Genomic DNA, 23500 nt, shown 5'->3' with positions numbered 1-23500 from the left:
GAAATTCAATTCATTCATCTGAGTTTGCAAAAATATATATATATATATGGGTAATTCTCCACCAACTCACATAAAATCGGAAAAAGTTGCCTTGACCCCTCTTCGATTTGCGTGAAACTTTGCCTGATCACGAATCCGAGGTCCGTTTTTTGATATCTCGTGACGGAGGGGCGGTACAACCCCCTTCATTTTTGAACATGCAAAAAGAGATGTGTTTCAGTAATTTGCAGCCTGAAACGGTGATGATATTGAAAATTTGGAGTCAAAAGGACTTTTTTGTAAAATTGTACACCCGATTTGATGGCGTACTCAGAATTCCGAAAAACGTATTTTTCATAGAAAAAAAAATACAAAAATAGTTTAAAAAATTCGGCCATTTTTCATTACACGAAAGAAAAAAAAATTTAGGACATGTCATTTTATAGGAAATTTAATGTACTTTTTGAATCTGCAATAACTCATAGGGGTCATTTTTTATTCAGAACAAAAATTTTCATTTAAAAATTTCGTGTTTTTTCTAACTTTGGGTTATTTTTTAGAGTGTAACAATGTTCTACAAAGTTGTCATTTAAAACTCCGATATTTTTGGAACCAAAAGCCGTACAAAATCGAGCCAGTACTCATTTTATAGAAAATTGGACGTATAACCGATTGGCGTAGTTCATTTTCCAATCTAAAACTTGTTTTCCCAAAAGAAAACTTGTTGCTTTATTTTCATATTGAGATCATATTTTTTTAATAAAGTTTTGACATCATTCAATGTTATATTTTTAGTTCACAAACACCGGTTCCGTGGCTTAATGGTTACGGCTTCTGCCTCACATGCAGAAGGTTCAGGGATCAAATCCCGGTCGGTACCTTTGAAATTTGGAATCATGAATTTGAACTTTGAATATGAACAAAAACGAAAATTAATCAGGTGGGATTCGAACTCACACCTTTGGATTGGTGGTCTGGGACGCTAAGCAGTCGGCCATCAGAAGGTTTACACTCTAGTAGTGAAATGATCCGTAGTGTTGAAACATGTTATCTTCTCATATTAAATACGCGCTGATCCCTGATTTGTCTGACGGGATTAGAAGTCTAAATATAGATCGAGTTTCCTTCAGATGCTTGCTTCTATGTTCAGGCGGGGCCGAACAATGCCCAGCGACCTCGGAATTGGACCGCAAGGAGCTCTGTCATTCTGAAATGGGTCGTTGGAAGCAGCGCGAGGGCTATCACCACCTAATACCCGGGACTGAGATAAGTTGTATCAGCATTCGGCTCATACAAAGTCTGATACAAATTATACTTTCACATATTTTCGCTACCGGTTAGCGGGTATTGGATTGGACCACACACACACACACACATTCAAAGTTATATTTTTAGTTCACAAGGTTTTGATTGTTTAGGTGTAAGAACAATCACAGTTTGAAAATTGAGGTTTTTAAGATTTTTTTTTTTTGCAAATAGGGTGAAACTTTGAGGTGGTGGCAAAAAGGATGTGGTTATCCGATTATACGAAAATCGAGTTTTTTGTAAATGTAGGACCTCTTAGATTTGAAATCACTGAATAGCGAAAGCTACAATATTTCTAAATAATTGAAAGTTGCTAGAATTAAAAATTGAGGGGAAAAGTCACCGATTGCGTTTGGACACTAAATATTATTTTTAACTGAATGAATGTACATGGAAAAAAATCCGAATAAATATAAATAAAAAAAATCGAGATTATTGGCTGTTTTGATGGTATTAACAGCCCCATCAAGTCTGACCTTAATCAGAAAATTTTGCACTTTTTTGTGCACGATTGAGGAATGACCCATTTGTAAAAAAAAAAACTGTGTTACCTTTGTTTGGAGCGAATTGAGACAACAGTTTTACCAATGAATTGGCAAAAAATGTGATATTTTTAATTGGTTTCAGTTAGTTCAGCCATATAACAACAACAATAGTACAGACTGTAATCCCGATTCACCCCAGTTGACAGTATATAATGTTAGGATATTTCCACATAAGCAAGACAACTTTTAAATAGAGAGCAATTCCATGCCAAATAGGGAATAGGTTGTACCGGACCCTCTCCGATTTCAATGAAACTTTGTAGACATGTTATCCAACGTTTACAAATAATGACGTTGACTTGATAATGACATTTGAGAAGGGCATAAGCGTTTTTTTTTTTTTGTAATTCGTAATTTAAATATTTCTTTATCTCAAAGCCGATGCATCGTATCAAAAAGTGGTCAAAGACAAACTTGTAGGAAAATTGACGGACTTTCCGAAAAAATACACTGAAAGAAAAAAACACGCCACTTCTATGTGATTTTTAGATTTTTAAGTTTAAAAGTAAAATTTGAGGGTGAGCCCACGTTTTTTTTTCGCTCAAAATTTTTGTGAAAATTGTTTAAGATGTTACAAAAAAAAAACTCACGAAAAATGCAGGATGGAGCAATTCACCTAAAAAAATAAAAAAAAATCATGTTTTGAAACTGTTTTTTTGAAAAGTGCCTTAAACGTCAAAATTTTAAGAAACCGAATACTGGAATCGATTCTCCAGACAATTTTACATAAAAGTCTCCATATTGACCACTGTCCTAAGTCCAATCCTTGTGAAGTTACAGCGGTTTAAAAAATAAAAATGTTGAAAAAATTGTTTTTTGGATGGTTTTTCACAATTTCTATATGTCAGACTTGATTTTTCAGTCTTGCAAGTATTTTTACCAGAAAAATTTTTCAATTTCAATTTCCGATAAGATTATCTTTGACCACTTTTCAAAATAACTCGTTTTTTTAAAGCACTTTCAAAAAAACAGTTTCAGTAAATGATTTTTGTATAGTTTAAGGTGAGTTGCTCCATCCTGCATTTTCGTGAGTCTTTTTGTAACATCTTAGGCTATTTTCACTAAAATTTTGAACATTTAAGAGCAATTCTCTTTGAAATTGGCCGATTTCGGCTATTTTTTTTTTGTATTTTTTTGATATGGCTCAAACTTTGTGGAGGCCTTCCCTAGGACCAAAAAAGCTGTTTTGTGTCATTGGTTCACCCATAGAAGTCTCCATACAATTTTGACAGCTGTCCATACAAAAATGGTACGTAAATATTCAAACCACTGTTACTTTTGAGTGAATTTTCTGATCAATTTGGTGTCTTCGGCAAAGTTGTAGGTATTGTTAAGGACTATTGAGAAAAAATAGGTACACTTTATGAAAAATTGCCGATTTTTATTAACTTTTTTTTTCACAAAAACTCAATTTCCCAAAATACGTTATTTTTTTTATTTTCGAGATTTTATGATTTGTTTTTAGGGCAAAAAAACTTTTCAAGCAAAATTTGCTCGTATATCAAACTACAAAGTTCCTTAAATTACGCACACAAATTTAATCGCATTAAAGTGCTCTCACCACTCAAATAAAGACTTCTTGAGGAAGACTTGTGAAAGCTCCACTACGTGAGAAAATTGAACGAAATTCCGTGTCCTTGCAATCAGCTCTGCAAATAAAGCTTTCTTCGCGTAAAAATTGCTGGAAAAGTGCGCGTTCAATGAAAAACTCGAATAATGGAATCGATCTTCGCACCAACACTCGCACAAACTCACACACAGGATGGTCCGGAAAGAAAGGAAATTGTCGAACTTCCAATCGGCGACGGTCGATTACCGTAATGATTTTAATTTTTCCTTCTTTTCGTGTTCCGAGCGCGTTTCATTGTGCGAGAGTCCTTCGATTACGCAATTTGCGCTTTAGTGTTGCAAAATTGAGCTAGAAAAATCAGACGTTAAATTGCTCTTTTTATTGATTTTTTTTTTGTATTTTCTACGTTTTGCAAAGTAAAGTCTGCCAACTCTGGGCAAACAAGCAAAATTCAAAGCAAGTGGTGGCTAAGTTTAACTAACCCGAGTGTTTGCCAAAATGCTTCACTTTTCCCCCCTGAAAGGGAGAGGTACTCAGCTTTCTTTTACAGGATGGCGCAAGAAATGTTTGTTGAAATAAAATGCAAATGCAAATTTATTAAAAATTGAACACCGTGAGCGTATATAAAATTGCTAAAAACAACTAAGTTTATAAATGCACGAAATCGTCACGTAAAATACTAAATTTAATCCAAAGAACCACAATAAAACACGTCAATCGTCAAGATAAAAGAAACGAACCCCTATAATCGGGTCAATTTGATTAAACTCCCCAAATTGGCAGTTTTACGTGTCGTTCCTTTCGACATCTTATGTTTCACCTCCAGCAGAACAAAACCCAACAGCAAAAAAAAAACCAAAAAAATCAACAAAAGTAAAGTACCGTGTTTCAATCTCCTGGTATTACAACACCCAAACCGAGTGGCGAATGATGATGGGCAGGACAAAGTACTTTTCTTGTACTTTTTATGAGAGTGAGAGAGAGAGAGAGAGACGGGGAGAGCATTAGTTTAACGACAGTTTTCTTTTGATTTCGATGCTGACCCTCCCATCTTGGGAAAACCGCTCAAAGAACGAACGGTAAAAATTGATCTGGTTTATGCTTGGCCAGCATATAAAACGTTTCGCTTTACAGCGTTTGGTGGAGTTACTCATTGGAAACAGTAAAGGAAACAATTCACCTACTAGTGTGACGTCCAATATAAACTGTATCTGAGCATGATTATAGATTTTTATTTTTTTTCTTATTTTCACAAAACATTTTTTTTACAATTCCGTCGTGAAACTACTCACTTTTCCTGTCATTCTCGGACGAAAAAACAGTCTACTTTTCTCTACTAAAATTAAATAACAGAATGTTAAAGTAATAATTTTTATAATATTTATTAGATCAAATGTTGAATTTTTTTATGCTTGCATAAACATTTTTACTTAACGGGAACGGAGTAAATCGGTCTAACATTTTTCCCCTGGATTTTTTCAGCTTGGAATCAATTTTTTTAATAAAATCTGATTCAACAATTTTACAATCTTACGTGACTTAAAAAGTAGAACAAATGAGAACAAGATTTCCTTGTCAAAATTGGTGTGGTAAATTCAAATTTCATTGAATACTAAAACTGAATGTAAAAAATACCATCTGTAAAAAAATTTTAAGATTTTGTAGCTTATTTTAACATTTCTCATGTTGCGTTAAAATAAGTGAAAAAGTATTTGCAAAATAAATCATTTTCAAATATCCAGCAAGAGAAATGAAATCAATAAATTATTCAAACGTTCCGTTTTGTTGATGAACATTTATCTACATTTTTCATACTACACAGAAAAAAAAAGTTGAATTTTGGAATGTTGAAAATTTGGTAGGTTGAATATTACCTCTTTTTTTGAGTAATATTACATAAAAAAATGTGTAAAAATGTGAACCTGATGTATATTCATCAAAAACTGATGAAAATTCATCATTTTCTAGGGTAAAATTCATCATTTTTTTAGCCACAAAATCTGTCACCATTTCCTGATGAATATTACCATAATTTTTTTTCTGTGTATCTTAACCCTCTACAACCCAACCCCGTCTCTAGGCGGGCTTCGATCTTAATTTGTCAAAAATCCATTATTCAAACAATTTTTGATTTTTAAAATGCATTAGGCTTTCTGTTAAAATTAATAGTTGTTTATGCAACAATTTGCAAAAAGACGTTTTTTAATTTTTTTATTTTTGAACGAGTCGTACATTGATCCAACAAGTTTTACCGAGTTGGATAAATACGACGAGTGCTGAAAAAATAAAGTTTTGCAACGAAATCCATGCAACATTTTTTTCAATTCCAAAAACACCCTTTGAATAGAATTTCAGGTAAGTGTTTAGTCAGTTCATCGATAAAATTAAAACAATATTAAAAAATATAATTTTTCGATACAAGTGGTAAAAAGTTCAACTTTCCATTTCAGTAGCACTTTTCGATACTTTAATTTTTAGTAGAGAAAAGAAGGCCTTTTCATCATGCGAGAAAGGCAGGAAAAGTAATTAGTTTCACAACGGAATTGCAAAAAAGTATTTTTTTCTGGAGTTAACTTTGGCTTTGTTTTAACCCACATTTTTTTATAAACAAATTTGCAGTAATTTTTATAATGAGTATGCCTCTATGATTTTTTTTTAACAATTTCAATAATAATGGTCAGGGATGCCAGGTACACAGATTTGTCTGTGTTTCACAGACATTTGAGCTCGTGTCAGACATTTTTTGAGGTGCACAGACTTTTTTAAAACTTCATTAATTTGTTATTTTGTAAAAATATCAATCGAAAATTATTTCGTTAGTCTTCAAATGCTTAAAAACACAATTTTTGATGGATTTCTATGACTGTAAATTGATATATTTGAATTTTAGACTAAGGCACAGACATACACAGACTTTTTCACAGACATTTTAAAAAATCATGTGGCATCCCTGATAATGGTATCATTCCATGGTAAAAAATGTGAAAAACAATTAAAAACAGAATGTCAAAAAATAAAAAAAACTAAAAGCAAAAGGTAATGAAAGGAGATGGTAGAAAAATCCAAATACGATCAAAAACAAACATAAACTAAAAAAGATGAATGTAAATAACACAGCAAAAAATCCGATGGTAAAATCGCATGCAAAAGCATGCACATCACCTTCGTCAAAATAAACACTTAATATTACACACTGCATGTACATTTTTTGCAAACACAAAAAAAAAGTTGCAACCGACGGGATTCAAACCCAGCACCAACAGCAAGGACTGGCGCCTTAGCCCACTCGGCCATCAGACCGATGAAAAGCTGTAAGGATAAACGCATATATAAGCTTGACATTTCGGTCAAATAGGTTTCCCATACTGATGGGCTACATATTTCAGGGTGTAAAATCACATAAAATTGCATAAAATAATGCAATATTTATTTTACACCCAGGCCTTTTACACGCAGCTGGATTACTACTTTTTTAGCTGTGAAACATACTTGAAATCGAACAATAAATACATTAAACAAGGACATTTTTTCGTAGTACAAACGTTTTCTCAAAATGACCTCCTGAACACGGGAAAAATTTAAATTTTCTAAAGAAAAAACAAGGGCATTAGAGGGCTTAAATTTAATTTTCCATTGAGCTGAAGGCAAACATTAAACTAAAAATTTGAATTTTCAGCCGAAGTTAACTTATTTAAAAATAAATTGAATGTTTTTCGTTAAATGTCCCTCGACTCCGGTGAATGTCGAGGGGGGGGGAGTGGGTAAAAAATATATAAAATTGAAATTACAAGCCATGGTGTTAACATTTGAATGAAAAAAGTGTTTTAAAATGCACTGCAATCTATTCAGTTGTTTTGCTATTATTAGATTTAATTTTTTTTCGCTGAAAAAAAAAACTTTTTGCAGTATTGTACAACAGAATTTCACAAAAAAATCTAATACTAAATATGACTTTAAAAAATTTGAAAAACACTTGCATCGGCCTACAAAGTTGTTTTAGAAAATAATCCAACGGTTTTTTGAACCAAAGTAGATCAAATGGAGATCTTTCTAAATAAGTGATCAAAATACAAATAAAATAGATTAAACATTTTCAAACATAAGTTGCACCCAATACCTTCAACTATCCAAGAACAACCAACCAAGGAAGCGTAACTCTCATCTCTCACAAATCGATACCGAACTCAATCAAGCGTTACGACATCCCCGCATCTTTCTCGGTTCCACCTTCCCATTTCTCCTGGAAAAAGGGAACCGTCACTCCGACCAACTCCCAGGTCCTGTCCTGCTGCTGCTGCTGGTTTGCCACTTAATCGAAACACTCCGAAAGAGCGCCGCTTCTGCGATGACGATAATGATGATGGCTGTTTGGAGACTCTCTCCTTCCTGGATGCTGCTGTTGGTTCTGCTGGGACGAATGCATCGGATGAAGATAGATTGTGTGCAATTAAGCAAACGAATCGAATCGACGACGACCGAGCGCCAAGACAGTACACGACGACGACGACGTTGCTGGCCGGATCAGCAGACAAAACGGTTTTTCGAGCCCCTCCAGGGACTTTGGGGGAGATTCATTCAGATGCCGTTGATGATGATGATGTCGACGTTTGGAGTGTGTGCTGATGACGATGGTAATTGCGATCGTTATCGCCGATGGCATTTTTCCTCGGCGAAGGATTCGATTCGGCAACTGGAATTGGTGGATTGGTGTATTCCGGGCAAAATACAGAAACGAATTACGCGTTCAATTGCACCAATCAACAAAGTGCTTGTGTTTCTGCCGAAAAAGAGCGAGCGTCCAGCGACCTGGAATTGCATAATGCAGATAGTTTGGGCAGTGAAGAGATTAACAATGTAAATTGGTTTGCTTTAGAAGATAATATAAGTACTTAAAATTCTTCAGAGGTTAATCGAACTCCCAGAAAGAAAGTAAAAAAAAATTGTATTGTATAGGCATTCAACCAGAACTCGAATTTGATATCAAAAGTAAGGGAATGAAAAATACTAAATTCATGTTTTGTCCATGATTCGAATTGAATATGGGTCATTCCAGGTCAACTGGGTACACTTTGTACTCAACCTTCACCGATTTGGACCAAACTTGGAGGGAACGTTCATCTATCGAAACACAGAAACAAACATCATGGTAATATTACATCTGGGAAGGGGTACATCTTTTATGTCAGAAAAAAGGTGTAATTTTACCTCTGGAAATGTGTAATTTTAACACTTTTGTGGTGTCACTTTTTTAGTCTAAATTGAGGTAAAATTACATCATAAAAGAGGTAATATTAAACCTTACAAAATTACAGCTTCCAAATTCACATTATTTTTAACTGTGTAGGTTAACAGAAATCCCAAGTTTGGTCCTGATTGGACCATCCCTCTATTTTTGGCAACGACCTCTTTTTTGACGATTTTCTTAAAAAAAAAATTTCTTTTAATCATAACTTTGCAACTATTTGAGCAGAAGACTTTCTACAGGTTGCATTTAATAGACAGTTGTCCAAGGATATCGATAAAAATAAAATTTTAACCCTTAAATGCCCCCTAATATTATATTTTAACGTTTTAAGTATTTAAATTCAGTTTTGACCAATTCCTTATATATATTCTTTTTATTTTATCACCATCGTGTTACCCGGACATTTTTACATAATAATCAATGTAAACCTCAAACTAAAATGAATTATTGGTGAGATACAGCGATTTTACTGAAAAAAGTTTGATTTTGCGCAGCACTCGGAAGTACATGGTGTAATTTTTAACAAAAAGGGGTGAATCCCGCATAGTTCGGTTTTTATATGTGAGAAACTTATTTGTGGAGCTAGGGGTAAGACGGCCAGGTGGGGTAAGACGGCCACCCCACTGTTTTAATAAGTATACTTATGAATATTACTAAAATGTTTAGCAATACTGTTCCTCATGCTAAATAATGCATATGGAGTAACGTTTGCCAAACATATTGTTTGAAATAGTTTAAAAATAGCTCAAAATAAACAAATAATTTTTGAACTTGAAACTGGATGTAATTTTCATGAATGACAACTTAGACATTTTTGATAGATAACAATGTGTTTTCCTGTCTTCAAATATTTTTTCATGTTAAATTGAAGTTTTCCCTAGATTATGTCCCTCGGAAAGGTTTAGAAAACGCGATGAGCTATTTGCAAAAAATGTTTAAAAAAAAAGTTATTTGGTGGCAAGACGGCCACCCGTAATTTGTAAATTTTATTTGATGTAGGTTATATTTTTGACGGTTATTGGACTATTAAGACATAATGGTAGATAAGGAAAAGTATTGTCAATAAAACTATCAATTTTTAATCAAAATGCTGTTAACTACCGTTTCGACAACATTCTTTACTGTGATATGGGTAATTCTCCGCCAACTCACACAGCAGTTGCCCCGACCCCTCTTCGATTTGCCTGAAACTTTGTCCTAAGAAGAAACTTTTGTCCCTGATCACGAATCCGAGGTCCGTTTTTTGTTATCTCGTAACGGAGGGGCTGTACGACCCCCTCCATTTTTTAACATGCGAAAAAAGAGGTGTTTTTCAATAATTTGCAGCCTGAAACGGTGATGAGATAGAAATTTGGTGTCAAATGGACTTTTATGTAAAATTAGACGCCCGATTTGATGGCGTACTCAGAATTTCGAAAAAACGTATTTTCATCGAAAAAAACACTAAAAAAGTTTTATAAATTCTCCCATTTTCCGTTACTCGACTGTAAAAAATATTGGAACATGTCATTTTATGGGAAATTTAATGTACTTTTCGAATCTACATTGACCCAGAAGGGTAATTTTTTTCATTTAGAACAAAGTTTTTCATTTTAAAATTTCGTGTTTTTTCTAACTTTGCAGGGTTAGTTTTTAGAGTGTAACAATATTCTACAAAGTTGTAGAGCAGACAATTACAAAAAATTTGATGTATAGACATAAGGGGTTCGCTTATAAACATCATGAGTTATTGCGATTTTACGAAAAAAAGTTTTGACCTGGAATGACCCATATTAATTTCGTTACCACATTTCCAAGTTGAAAAAATATATTTTTTGTTTAAAAAATTCATACAATATTAGATATTATATTACATGCGACCAAAGAGTCTTAAAAAACAACTTTTGATGGATTAAACCTCGAACAATGTAAAATCATTTCTACACGATTTGAAAAAAAAAAATCTGCAATTTAAAAAAAGCTCCCCCTCACAACCGGAGCTTCAGAATGTAAATTCCGACAAGCGTGATAAGTTAAACTTGATTATCTCGTAATTAATACGTCTCAACTCGTCGTCGAATACAATCCCTTTCGCACGCATAATTCGATGCAAACCCACCCTCCGCGGTGGTTCCCGTAAGCTCCATTGTGTTTGCACTCTTTTATTTAATCATTCATGAAAACCCTTCCCATCGTCAGCCTCCCCGAAAAGTGTAATAATTAATTGTAATTTACAATCTTCAAAAGCTCCCCGAACGAGTAAATCCGCCATGACTTGTGGGAACAGAGCTAAAAAAATTGTTTATCCAGTCGGTGGTGGCGCCACGGCGCTCTGCGTCGTCGTCGTAGTCTGTCTCGTCTGTGTTGGTATGCAATTCTGGCCCACCCACCCCCTCCACCATCAGCCCAGTACTAATGAGCAAAGCCAGGGCCCGCACACACACACCCGCACTAAGCCTCGCATGATGTTACATAAATCAGCTCTGCTCATCCGAAGCTTACGGAGCTTTTTCACATCAAAGTACTTGGCTGATGAGCTTTTTCCGGTAGGTTGCCTGGCCCGGCCGGCGTCGTCGTCGGGGATGCTGATCTTTCACCTTTTTTCTGTGTGCTCCTTTCAACGCGTACATGCAAAGAGTAAAGAGTATCAGCATCACCATGGTCTAGGTTTGGAAAGAAGGTTGTGCGTACACGAACCTGCCCAACTAACCCCAACCAAACAGAATCAGAAGAACTGAGCAGAATTTGCAGACCGTACATGATTTTGCACCACCAGCAAAAGCAAAAGGTCGGCCATGCGTTTGTATCTATCTTATCTGGGGGGTTGGGCTCGGTGTGACGCAATCAACCTTACATCAGGGTAGAATGCTGTTGGGCTACGAACAGGGAAGTCGTGCTCAGGGTTACCAGAAATGTAATTTTCAAAATTCGCAGTTTTGTTCTTATCTCAACATAAAACTGCCAACCGGGATCCTCCCAATATGGCATCTTGCATCATCCCGCAGGCAGGCTATCTTTACCTGGCGAGGCTTTTTGGGACCTTTGAATTATTTGGCAATCTCCCAATGCAGCGCACCACAGCGGCATACCTTCGGGATGAATTTGTGCGTAGGTGCACCCAAAGAAAAAATATATATCAAAATCTGCAACAGTGGATTTGCTGCAGAAAATGTTACATTTTCTAACAGTTTTTGCAGCAAACTCATAGCTCATTTTTGCCCGCGTGTAAACATGTCAGCGATCTGCAGTTCTCACCAACACATATAATGCTGGCGCGTCCCCGAGCAACACTCCAGAGAGAAGATTATGTTGGTGCTCTGTCCCTCTCAATTCATCAAGCGTCCATGGCGCGGTGGTAGCGTGTCGGATCAATAACCAAGAAGTTGATGGTTCAATCCTCGTTCTGTTTAGATTTTTTTTCTCCAATACAATCAATCAGCCGTCGGTAATGTCGATAATTGTCGGTAACGGGCAAAAATGTCATACCCCTATATCGCAAAAAATGCATGAGGACAGATTTCATGCATATTCTGATATACTTTCATGCCGCCATGCATCACAATCATGCGACTGCCAGTTGGGTGTGGTTTGCGTAGTGTGTGAGCCCATGGTGTTTCCAGCAAAATTATGCACCCGTTTGCTTTCTTCCTGGGGAGCGCCAGGATTACGTAAAACATTCTGACGAGTTGGCAGGGACAGGCTGTAACGACCCGTGTGGAGCAATGGGAATTTTTTAACTATCAAATGTAAGGTTATTTGACAGTGTTTTTTTTTTTTTTTTTTTTTGATAGTTTAAAAGCCACTTTGATTTGACTTTTCATCTAGCTATAAAATTGATTTTTTCTTATGTTCATTCAACTCTTTAGGCCATAGCAATTCTTTTCAAGTTTTTGTTTTTGTTTGAAAATTTCCTCAAAAAATCAGGGGGCAAAAATTATAAGAAAAATTTCAAATATCATCAAGCTATTTTGTAAATTGTTAACTATTTCGGAAACATTGAATTACAACTATTTTTAACTTTTATCAAATTAAGAGCGAGTCCACGAACAGGGCATACTCCTTTGTATGGGACGTCGATTGGACCTCACTAATCTGCCTGAAATTTTCAGGGGTTGTTTATACATATAAAGCTAATTATTTGCTTATATTGACAATTTGCGGCGAGAAATATTAAACTAACCTAGGACAGAAAGAGGAGAGACAGAATTGAAGATCGCGACAACAGTTTTTTCAAACCTTTTGTCACATTGTGGATAGATCTAGACAGGGCGCTGGCAGTTATTGATCAAAACAACATTGTACATATAAAGCTAGCATCTGGCAAAAATATGAGCACTCTAGGTCAACGGAAAGTGGGGCAAACCGGGACACAAAGTTTGAAGGTTCAAAAACGTCAAAAATCTTAAAAAGGCTATAACTTAGGCAAAATTCAATTTAATTTCAAATTTCAAAATACATTTGTAAAGGGATAAAATGAATGAAAATAAATACTTTTATGCATGTTTCTATTGTGAAATTGTCTCGGGAACACGAATATGATAAAAATATCACCAGAAAATGGGATCTAAGAGGTGCCCCTAGCAAAAATGTACAACCAACAAATTCACTGAAAGTAAAAGTGTCTATTAAATATGTTAAACTGCCTTACCCAAAGCGTTCTCAGTCTCAGATGGTAGTCCCAGATGACCCCTACAAGCTGCAGGTCGAACCGAGTTGATATCTGGATGGAACACTTTTTTATTTGAGTTTGAAAATTATGCTATTTTTTCACCAAAATGCCAATAACTCCCTTTAGATTTAACCAATTGTGGGATGCTTCTCCCAGCATTTTGTTGCATTTTTTATGCCGTTTCAGATGCATTTTAAAATTTTGAAATTAGATTGAATTTTGCTTAATTTATAGCCTTTTAAAGATTTTTGACGTTTTTGAACCTTCAAACTTTGTGTCCCGATTTGCCCCACTTCCCGTTGACCTAAAGAGCTCATATTTTGGCCAGATGGTAGTTTTATATGTACAAACAACCCCTGAAAATTTCAGGCAGATTGCTGAGGGGTGCGAGATGGGTATGCTCTGCTCGTGGAGTCGCTTTTTTTTTAAATAAATTTGGCATGTTGGGTTCACTTATCAAAAATTTACACAATACTTAAAAATAAACAATATTTTCATGAGTTAATTGATATTTAAAAAAAATGGCACTGATGCAACTGTTACAACGTTTAAAGCATTTTGTGATACTTTTTATTTAATTTTTTTTTTATAAATGCATACAATTAAACAAACAAAATTTTGTTTTGATATGAATAATTTAAAGAAATACATGTAATGAATATTTTGATTTTAAGTGGATTGCATTGCTATTTTTTTAGGATTTTACTAGAACCATTTATAAAAAAAATCATCTGCAAATAATCTTTCCAACTCAACTTAAAAAATAGTTGTGTCATGAATCTTTTCAATTTACATGAGTAGAATATATATTTTAATCACATAATTAAAATTTATCCGAAATTAATACAAAAGCTTTCGTATAAACAAGGACATTTAAGTCCTTCTATTCGATTATAAAAAAAAGTATCAATTTATTAGTGTATTAAAAAAACACATAACAAATTAAATGTTCTTTTGTTTTTTAAAATAAAATTAAAAATCCATAGTTTTTGTGCTTTCGAATTATTTTGCATCAAGCAGACATTGTAAAATTGTTACCAGTTATTTTGAACTGCAATTATGCAATAAGGCCGTTGTAATGATTGCAATTCTTCCCAATAAATGCGAGGTTAGAACAATATTTCAAAGAAATAGAAGTCTGATCAACTAAAATTATTTTGAAATGTATTTTTCTGCGTTGAAAAACTTGTTTTAACATGTTTTGAATATTTGTGTTATTCCGATGTACAGCACCGACAAAAATTTTGTTTTTCACAAAAAAAAATCATCAATACCTAGATAATTTGAAAACTTATGATTACAAAACAGCTTGGCAGGTGGAAAATGCATTTTACAACACTTGTTACATTTAATTATTTAAACCATCACCATTACTGTCAATTTTAATATTTTTTGTCCTGACTTTTCTCATAATCGAGGGACATAAACTTTAATAGTAGTTTATGCAACAAGTTGCAAAAAGAGGATTTTTTCAGCACGAGTCGTACATTTATCCAACGAGGTTCACCGAGTTGGATAAATACGAAGAGTGCTGAAAAAATCAAGTTTTGCAACGAGTTCCATACAACAATTTTTGCAAATCCGAAAAACACCCATTGAGTGAAATTTTAAGTCAAATTTTCATGTATTTTGTCAATACATCGTTTAAATCAAAAAAATGTTGAAAAGTGCTTCTTTTCAAAACAAGTGCTGAAAAGTTCAACTTTTCAGCACCCATTTCAGTGCTGAAAAGTAGAACTTATCAGCATTTATTTTGATAAGTGTTGCTATTCGATTCTGTTATTTTTGGTACAGAAAAGTAGGCTATTTCGTCGTTCAAGAATGACAGGAAAAGTAAGTAGTTTCACGACGGAATTGCAAAAAAAAATATTTGCAGCAACCAAACTTTTCAAAACATTTCTCTCATATAAATATTACAATAAATAATATAAACTAAATTTTTCGATTTTCTTTAAAACTCGAACCAATCAAAAAGTTGTTCAAAATTGTCAGAAAATATAAAATCTGTCGAAATCTGTAAAAAAAAATGCACAGATAATGATAATTCATTATTCTTGCTGACACTTGAAAACCCTGGAGTTCACTGATTTATCTGGCACCCTGACAGCCCTTCAAATGAAAAAAATATCATAATGTTAAAATGGTTCCAATTTCTATAAAAAACGGAAACATTAGTGTTGACATTTAAAGCGTGAAAACAATTTAATGAAGTTTGAATTTAATGTAGTTTATGCAATAAATTGCAAACAACATTTTTTGCAATTCTGAAAACACCCGGTCCATGTTTTTAGTTAATTCACCGTTGCAATCAAATCAATATCGAAAAGAATTACTTTTTGATAAAATTGCTGAAAAGTTCAACTCTTCACACTTTATTTCAGTGCTGAAAAATTAAACTTTTAAACCCTTGTATCAAAAAGTATTACATTTTGATTGTTTTATTTTTCATTGAGAAAAGTAGGCCATTTCGTCGTTCGAGATTGACAGGAAAAGTTAGTAGTTTTACGACGGAATTGCAAAAAAAAAACTTTTCCAGATTTTTCCTTCACTTAAAAAATTGTACGTTTTTAATGCATTGCAACAACGTCATTGTCATTTCAAAAAAATATTCTCTGCAGTTTGCATCAATTAAGAGCTTTGGCTCCAATTTTGTTTTCAAAAGTTCCTCCTGCCATTGAAACAACAATCACATGTTTATTTTGCTTATTTTTGCCTTAGCAAAAAAGTTGATCCGTACTCCCCGAGGCAGCCGTCCATCAACGGTCAATTATGGCTCGGTTCGAATTATTTACCTACGCCGGGCCCCGTTCATCCCGCTCACCGGTGTGATGCTGGCACATACAACTACAGCAGAAAAAGCATCCACTTTTCGAACTAAATGTCAATATCAATATTGCCTCTGTTCGGACTTTTTGACATTGGCAGGGCAACTTTCCACCACACTTCACATGCCAAGCCTGGCCCTCTCACGTGTGGGATTTCTGTTTGTATTTTTGTGCCGGTGACGTTGACTTGCACACATACGACCACATCCACACACATACACATGAAGGTACATCACGGTACGTGACTGTGTAAATATTTACCACACAACTCTCAACACCAACTTACCCCTTTCCCTTGGGAGGTTTTTTTTTTTGTTGAAACTCAATGGTTCGACTTTGTATGTGTTCAGGACTTACTGCTCCTAACTGGTTGCTTTAAGCTTAGCAAAAGATGACATGATTTGAGCCATGCTTTCTATGTGACTTTGTTTAGAAGTGTAATTAAAAGTTTGTCGTTCAAAGATTCAATGAAAAGTCCTCAATTTGCAAATCATAGATAAATTCGCATTTTATGTTAAAAAATCAAACAATTTTTATTTTTATTCAAACCACATTCTTATTTCAAGACCCCAAAAGCCAAAGGTCACATCCACGTGTAGCGCCGCTGTTGTAATGTAATTGTACCACACGTGCCCAACCCCACAACACATTCTGCCCAAAAAGGAGGCTCGAGGACGCCGAAAATGGAAAGTGGTTTCTTGTCACCGGAGCATGGCCCGAGGGCACCCCACGGAAACTTTGGTCCACAAAGCACGAACAAACATTCCTCAGGACCCCCCTCCCTTCAACCTCTCCAAAAATACACACACACACTTGCTCGTTCGGGGCAACTTTTTCATTAAAAGTTACAATAAAAAGGTCTTGCGCAAATGCGGCGGTACGGAGGCCGGAGCTTGGAGTTTGCTTTCAATTTTGCCAGTTTTCCGGAAAGGATCACGCCAACGGAGTTCAGGAACAAGTTTGCCGTTCGTGATTTTGGGTGGGTCTTGACTTCTTTCTTTCTTCTTTTTTTCCTAGGAAATGTGTTGAAGAAATAATGATGAGCTTACTGAACGTTTCTAGGCGGAAAAGTAATTGGCGAGGAGAGTTGTTTAGGAACTTGGTTGGATGGGTTTGATTTGAAATCTTTGGGAGTTTTGTTTACATGGGTGAGGAGTGGAGTGGAAAATTTGCACAAATTGACACGGACATGGTTGACATAACTTCAACGTACAGATCAAAAACGGAAGTCGTTTTGTTAAAATAATAGTTTTTATTGAGGTTTTTTTTCAATTATTTGAATTTTCATTACAATGAAATATAATTACAATTCTTTCTTAGCATAAATTGAAATTATATTTCAGCCGATGCATTTTTTGTAATGTTTGTTCTTAACTCAAGCCAAGATCGATGAGAGAGGTAGTTATAAAAAATATAGTAAACTTGATCATTGATATAATGATTTAAGGAAAACTTAAATAAACCCCTTAAAGGCTGATACCTTCCTCACTCCTCCCGAGCAGATATAACTTGGGAAGGTCAGTTTTAGATTTTGTAAGAAGAACAAAACAAACCATCAGGATAGTCAAAAAAGTTTTTTAACTAGCAAAAATCAATAACAATTTTTTTTCGAAGGTAACTTATGCATCTGTTATTTTTTAATGCAAAACACTTCACTAAAACAGAAGAAATAACAGGATCATTAGAATTTTGCTCTGTAAAATAGACTTAGGATAAAAGGAATTGGATTGCAAGGTTTTTTTTTCATGAATGTCGCTAATAATCGATGATGATAATATTTAATTGAAGCATATAAATGTTATCAAAATTTGATGAAATTCATGAAATTATTTTATCAAAATCATTTTTAAAAAATCATCGTTTGATAGGGAACAAAGTCCATAATGTTGGAGAAAGTCACTTTTTATTTTACGATATTGGGCATATCAATGTTTATATTGCACCAAAATTGTAGAGGAGAGTGTAGATACTTGATACTTATTTGTGCAGAATTGACTCAAACTCACTGTAGAACACAAAGCAAAATGATAATAAAAAAATGATTGAGATACAAATATATGTCTAAAAAGTGCTGCAAAAAATCTCCAGAAGTCCATTTTTAATTTTATATATATATATATATATATATATATATATATATATATATATATATATATATATATATATATATATATATATATATATATATATATATATATATATATATATGTATATATAAAAATATATATATATATATATATATATATATATATATATATATATATATATATATTGACTATATATATATATATATATATATATATATATATATATATATATATATATATATATCTATATGTGTGCCCAGAATACGGGACTTTTTCTCAAAACCTCGCTCCACAAGCTGAATATTGTTCCTTGACCTATTTTAGGACTCTGGGCCAAATATGAGCAAATTCGGTTAACATTTACCCATTGATACTCGGGGGTGAAGTTTGTATGGGAAAAATCGAAAAAATGTATGGAAAATCCAATTTTCTTACAGTTTGGTCTACACGGTGCGCTACTTACATCCAAATATTCCCAAAAGTGAGATTCTCATTGGAAATTTAATGCTCTGCAACTTTGTAGAACATACCAAAGCTGTAAAACTTAATCCTGAAAAGTTATTAGCGATTTAAAAAAAGTAAATTTTGTATGAAAAACATTTTTTTCACCAACTTTAGGCTCGGGTATCAAAATGGGTTAATCTCAACCAATTTCGCTCAAAATTTGCACAGATGCTTAAAATAACCCAATAAACCGTTTTCCGCTTGTGGAGCAGGGGGTCATTTTTTCTGGGCACCCTAATATATATATATATATACACTCAAACCCCGATGGTTTGACACCAACTGTTGTCAAACGAACGGGGTCACGTTTTAGTTTGACACCCCTTTTACACGGAGTTCACACAAACTACTATACGTTTGTTTTGATAGTGTGCGTAAGCGCCGTGTAAAAAGTGACAGTTCGTCACTTTTTAGTTTGACTTTGACCAACCAACGGGGTACAAACTAAAAAAGTGTCAAACGAAAAAGTGACCAACCACCGGGGGTTGAGTGTATATAGAAAACATGAAAAATTCAAAATTTATGCATAAACTAATCATTTTTAAGATTAAATTAATTTTAATATTGAATAAATTTTTTATTCTTCTTCTAAATTGCCCAAAGTATCCGAAAATTTATTCCTTTTTCTTGTTCGAACTCATTTTCATTGAGAAAATTAAACACTTTAAAATATTTAAAAAAAAATGGTTTTCATTAACATTTTCTTAACTAAAGTTTACTAATTTTTCAGACTAGACCAATTCTCCGCCAAACCTGGAAATGGATTTTACTTATGTTTTTTGATTTGGCTAAAATCCACATTTTTTTAATTTTTAAAAACCCCGCAACATTGAAGCCGTTCAGAAGCATGGACCAAAATTTTGCCGACGAGTCATGATTTGTTTTAAATAGTTGACCTATTTTTTTTAATGTAAAATCAAATTTGCTATCGAAAAGTAAATTACAATTTTTTTTTATTAGAAGCACTATTTTATATAGCTGTTCATAGCTGCGTTTTTTTTTATTTTCAGAATAGTGTTCATGATTGTTCATTCCTGAAAATATTTTTTTCATGGACAAAGATGGACACTATTTTTTTAAATAAAAAACCGAAATTTTTCGGACAAAATATGACTTGGAATTGGCTATATTTTGAAAACGATGCACTTAATCAAAAAAAAATGTTAAGTACTTTTCGATTGAAAGTTTGATTTACAATAAAAAATGAGGTCAAAATTTTTTAGCACAAGCACAAGTCCCCTAAAACATAAAAAAAATATTCAAAAAAATAAAATACGGATTTTGAGAAATTGAATTATTGTGAAAAAAAGTTAATAAAAAAATTAAAAAAATAACCGTGTACCTATTTTTTCTGAATACTCTTCACCAATACCTACAACTTTGCCGAAGACACCAAAACATTCCTTGAAAATTTACAGATTTTTGAATATTTACGTACCAGCTGCCAAAATTGTATGAAGATTTGTATGGGTGATAGGAAAGGCCCCCTCAAGGTTTGAGCCAAATAAAAAAATACAAAAATAAATAAAAATGGTATTAATCGTTTGATTATGTAGAGAATTGCTCAGTATTAAAAATTTTATGAATACGTGTACTTCTTATTAAATTGATTTTTTTTTGTTTAACATTTCTTTTCCCTTAAACAGAACGTACATTTTGATATCCCGAGCAGACGGAAATAATGCGGGAATAACATTTTTTGATAATGGAAAATACTAGGCCAATAACAATTTATGGTATTTAAAACAAGATTTGTTATTCGCCGTTATGATTTTTATGTTATTGGATTGTTATTGTAATAGCAGACTTATAACATTTTTAGTTATTCTTCGAACAAATCTTTGTTATTATTTTTTGTTATTTTAACAACTAATCCGATCATCCCAATAACATTTGGGAATATTCTTCCATAACAGAAAATGTTATTCCAAAGTTGTTTTGGCTTTCAACCAATATCAGGCCAATAACAAATAGTTTTATTATAACATAAACTGTTATTCAATTCTTATGCAAAAGTTGATTTTTCAAGAAGAATCCATAACACTTTCTGTTATTTTAACAGTATTTGTTATTAAAATGGCATGATTTTAGTTATTACCGTCTGTTCGGGATGGGATTTATCGTTTTATTGCTATCCAAGATAATATTAAAAGAATCGATTGAAATTTTTTATTGCTCATTGTGTCTAAGTAACAGTGCAAAACGAAAAATGATTTCAGGCAGCAAAAATGCAACATTCTTAAATTCAATTCTTCGAAACATATGACATTTTCTAAGATTACCTAAACTGTAACAGATTCAAAGTAAAATTGCTTAGTATGTTAAATGTTAAATTACACCACCCCTCCGAGGAGTGATCTCTTCTTCCACAAAATGTTTTCGACCTCCCAGGCAGATGGTAATAACGAGACGTGCAGGTCAAATTTTACAAGTTAGTATGCATGTCATTTCAATAACAAATACTGTTAAAATAACAGAAAGTGTTATGGAATCTTCTTGAAGCATCCATTTTTGCATAAGAGTTTAATAACAGTTTATGTTATCATAACAGAATTGTTATTGCTCTGATATTGGTTGAATGCAAAAACAATTTTGGAGTAAATTTTTTTGTTATGGAAGAATACCTCCAACTTATATTGCGATGATCGGATTAGTTGTTAAAATAACAAAAAAATAATAACAAAGATTTGTTCGAAGAATAACTAGAAATGGTATTAGTCTTTAATTACAATAACAATCCAATAACAAAAATTTCATAAGGCGTCATCCATAAAGTACGTACTCTCTTAGGGGGGGAGGGGGGGTTACCGTAGGTGTGACAAGATTTGACGAAGGGGGGAGGGGGGGTTTGCGAGACTGTGACGTCATGCTAGGTTGTTTTTTTTATGATTGCATAATATTAATTCGAAATGTACACAATTAAATTAAATCCTCGTTTCTAAAATTGTTTGCTTACTATTATTTAGAAGTATCACATTATAATTTATTATATAGTCACTTTTTTTATTCAGCTGGAACTTCAATATTTTGCAAATACTTGCTCGATAAAAATAAATGCTTTGAAAGCAGGGTGTTCATAAGAAAACTGCTATACAGCAATTCCATTTGAAAAGAGCCTAAACCGAAAAAAAAGTTCTTCGATAGGGCTCAACATTTTTCTGGGGGTTCCTTGGCCAACATAATTAGCCACGTATTTTTTTGTTTGGCCATTAGGGTGACCTACATCGTTCTAAAGTGGTTCGATAAATGGCAATTTTCGTCATTTTTCGCAAAAACCACTTTTTTCAAAAAATCATAACTCCGTATCATTTTACCGATTTTAGCTGTCTAAGACGCAAAAGAAAGGTGATTAGTTTGGCTATTTGAGAAAAATAGTAAAAAGTTTCAAAAATCTAGCTTGACATTTGAAAAGTCGAATGAAAACTATAAATGGCGTTTTGACCGTGTTTGGACCAAAGAGCCTATGTCTAAAATTAATTTTATGGGATTCCTCGGAAAATTTTGCATAACATATCCAAAAATTGGCGATGTCAAACCGAACGTTTCCGAGATATGATTTTTTGAAAATAAAAACTGAGTTTTTCGACGCGCCACGCGCAAAAACAGAATAATGACGAAATCGGCAAAAAATCTACATTTTTCACTAAAACTGCGATAACTTAAAAATTTCAGCGATGACCTATACATGTCAGGGTACCAAAATTTTCGTAATTAAAATACGCAACTGGCCAAACAAAAAAATACGTATCTAATTATTTTGGGCCAAGGAACCCCCAGAAAAATGTTGAGCCCTATCGGAGAACTTTTTTTTCGGTTTAGCCTCTTTTCAAATGGAATTGCTGTATAAATGGTTTGAACTTATTAGATACAAAGCTGTGAAAAACAGTTTCATGATATTTTTATACTTGAATGTTATACCAGGTCTTCTAATGTTTTAAAGATTCAAAACCTTTTTTTTATCGCAATGTTTATTCTAAAAATTGAATAATTAGACAAAAAAAATCATTATAAAATTGGCAAAAAAAACAAAATTATGAGAGTTTAAAGAAAAAAAAACTAAAAAAAACCCATCGAAACAAGGGGGGGGGGTCTGGCCAAATGTGACGTACTTTTTGAGGGGGGTTCAACCTTGTGTGACAATGTGTGACATAGGGGGGAGGGGGGGGGGGTTAATTTTGGCCGATTTTTGCGTGACATACTTTATGGATGACGCCTAACGACGAATAACAAATCTTGTTATAAATAAAATAAAATGTTATTGGTCTAGTATTTTCAAATATCAAAAAATGTTATTCCCAAGTTATTTCCGTCTGCTCGGGCATCCTGACCTACAAGAATGAGTTTGTGCGTTTTATGCAAATACCATTTGTAAGCTTGCATAAATGTGTGTTTGCTCGCCCAAAGCATTTTGCATACCGTCTTCGACAACCACGACGGCCACCACATAAGAGCCCTCATGCTCTCTTTGATGGTGTGCCCTGTCAGAACCAGCCCCCCGATCCGATACGGGGTCCCGGCGCCAGAAGCAAGTAAATAAAGCATTTTTCTCTCTTTTTTGTGGTGAGGGAGGGGGTCTCTTGTGATCTGTAATCTTTCCCGTCGAGAGCACAATCTTTTAATCATCACATTCGCTGATAATCATTTTCCTGTTTATGGTAAACGAGTTTCTCTCTGTGTGTGTGTGTGGGTGGGCGTGGGAGACCTCTAAGGAAAAAGTCTAAATTGTATGTGTGTGTCACGTGGGGGGTGTCTGCAGCTGGCGTTTCAGGCCACCAGAGCCTCCATTGAACGG

General features: G+C 33.9%; 1 protein-coding gene across 2 annotated transcripts in view; it reads right to left on the bottom strand.

Moving 5' to 3' along the window:
• The window catches only part of LOC120422592 (uncharacterized), a 127160-nt gene that overhangs the window by 4399 nt on the left and 99261 nt on the right, over positions 1 to 23500 (bottom strand). The window lies entirely within an intron of this gene.

The sequence above is a fragment of the Culex pipiens genome, chromosome 2 (genome assembly GCF_016801865.2).
Source record: "Culex pipiens pallens isolate TS chromosome 2, TS_CPP_V2, whole genome shotgun sequence".
Lineage (NCBI taxonomy): Eukaryota > Metazoa > Arthropoda > Insecta > Diptera > Culicidae > Culex > Culex pipiens.
This window is presented reverse-complemented; position numbering and strand designations above follow the sequence as displayed.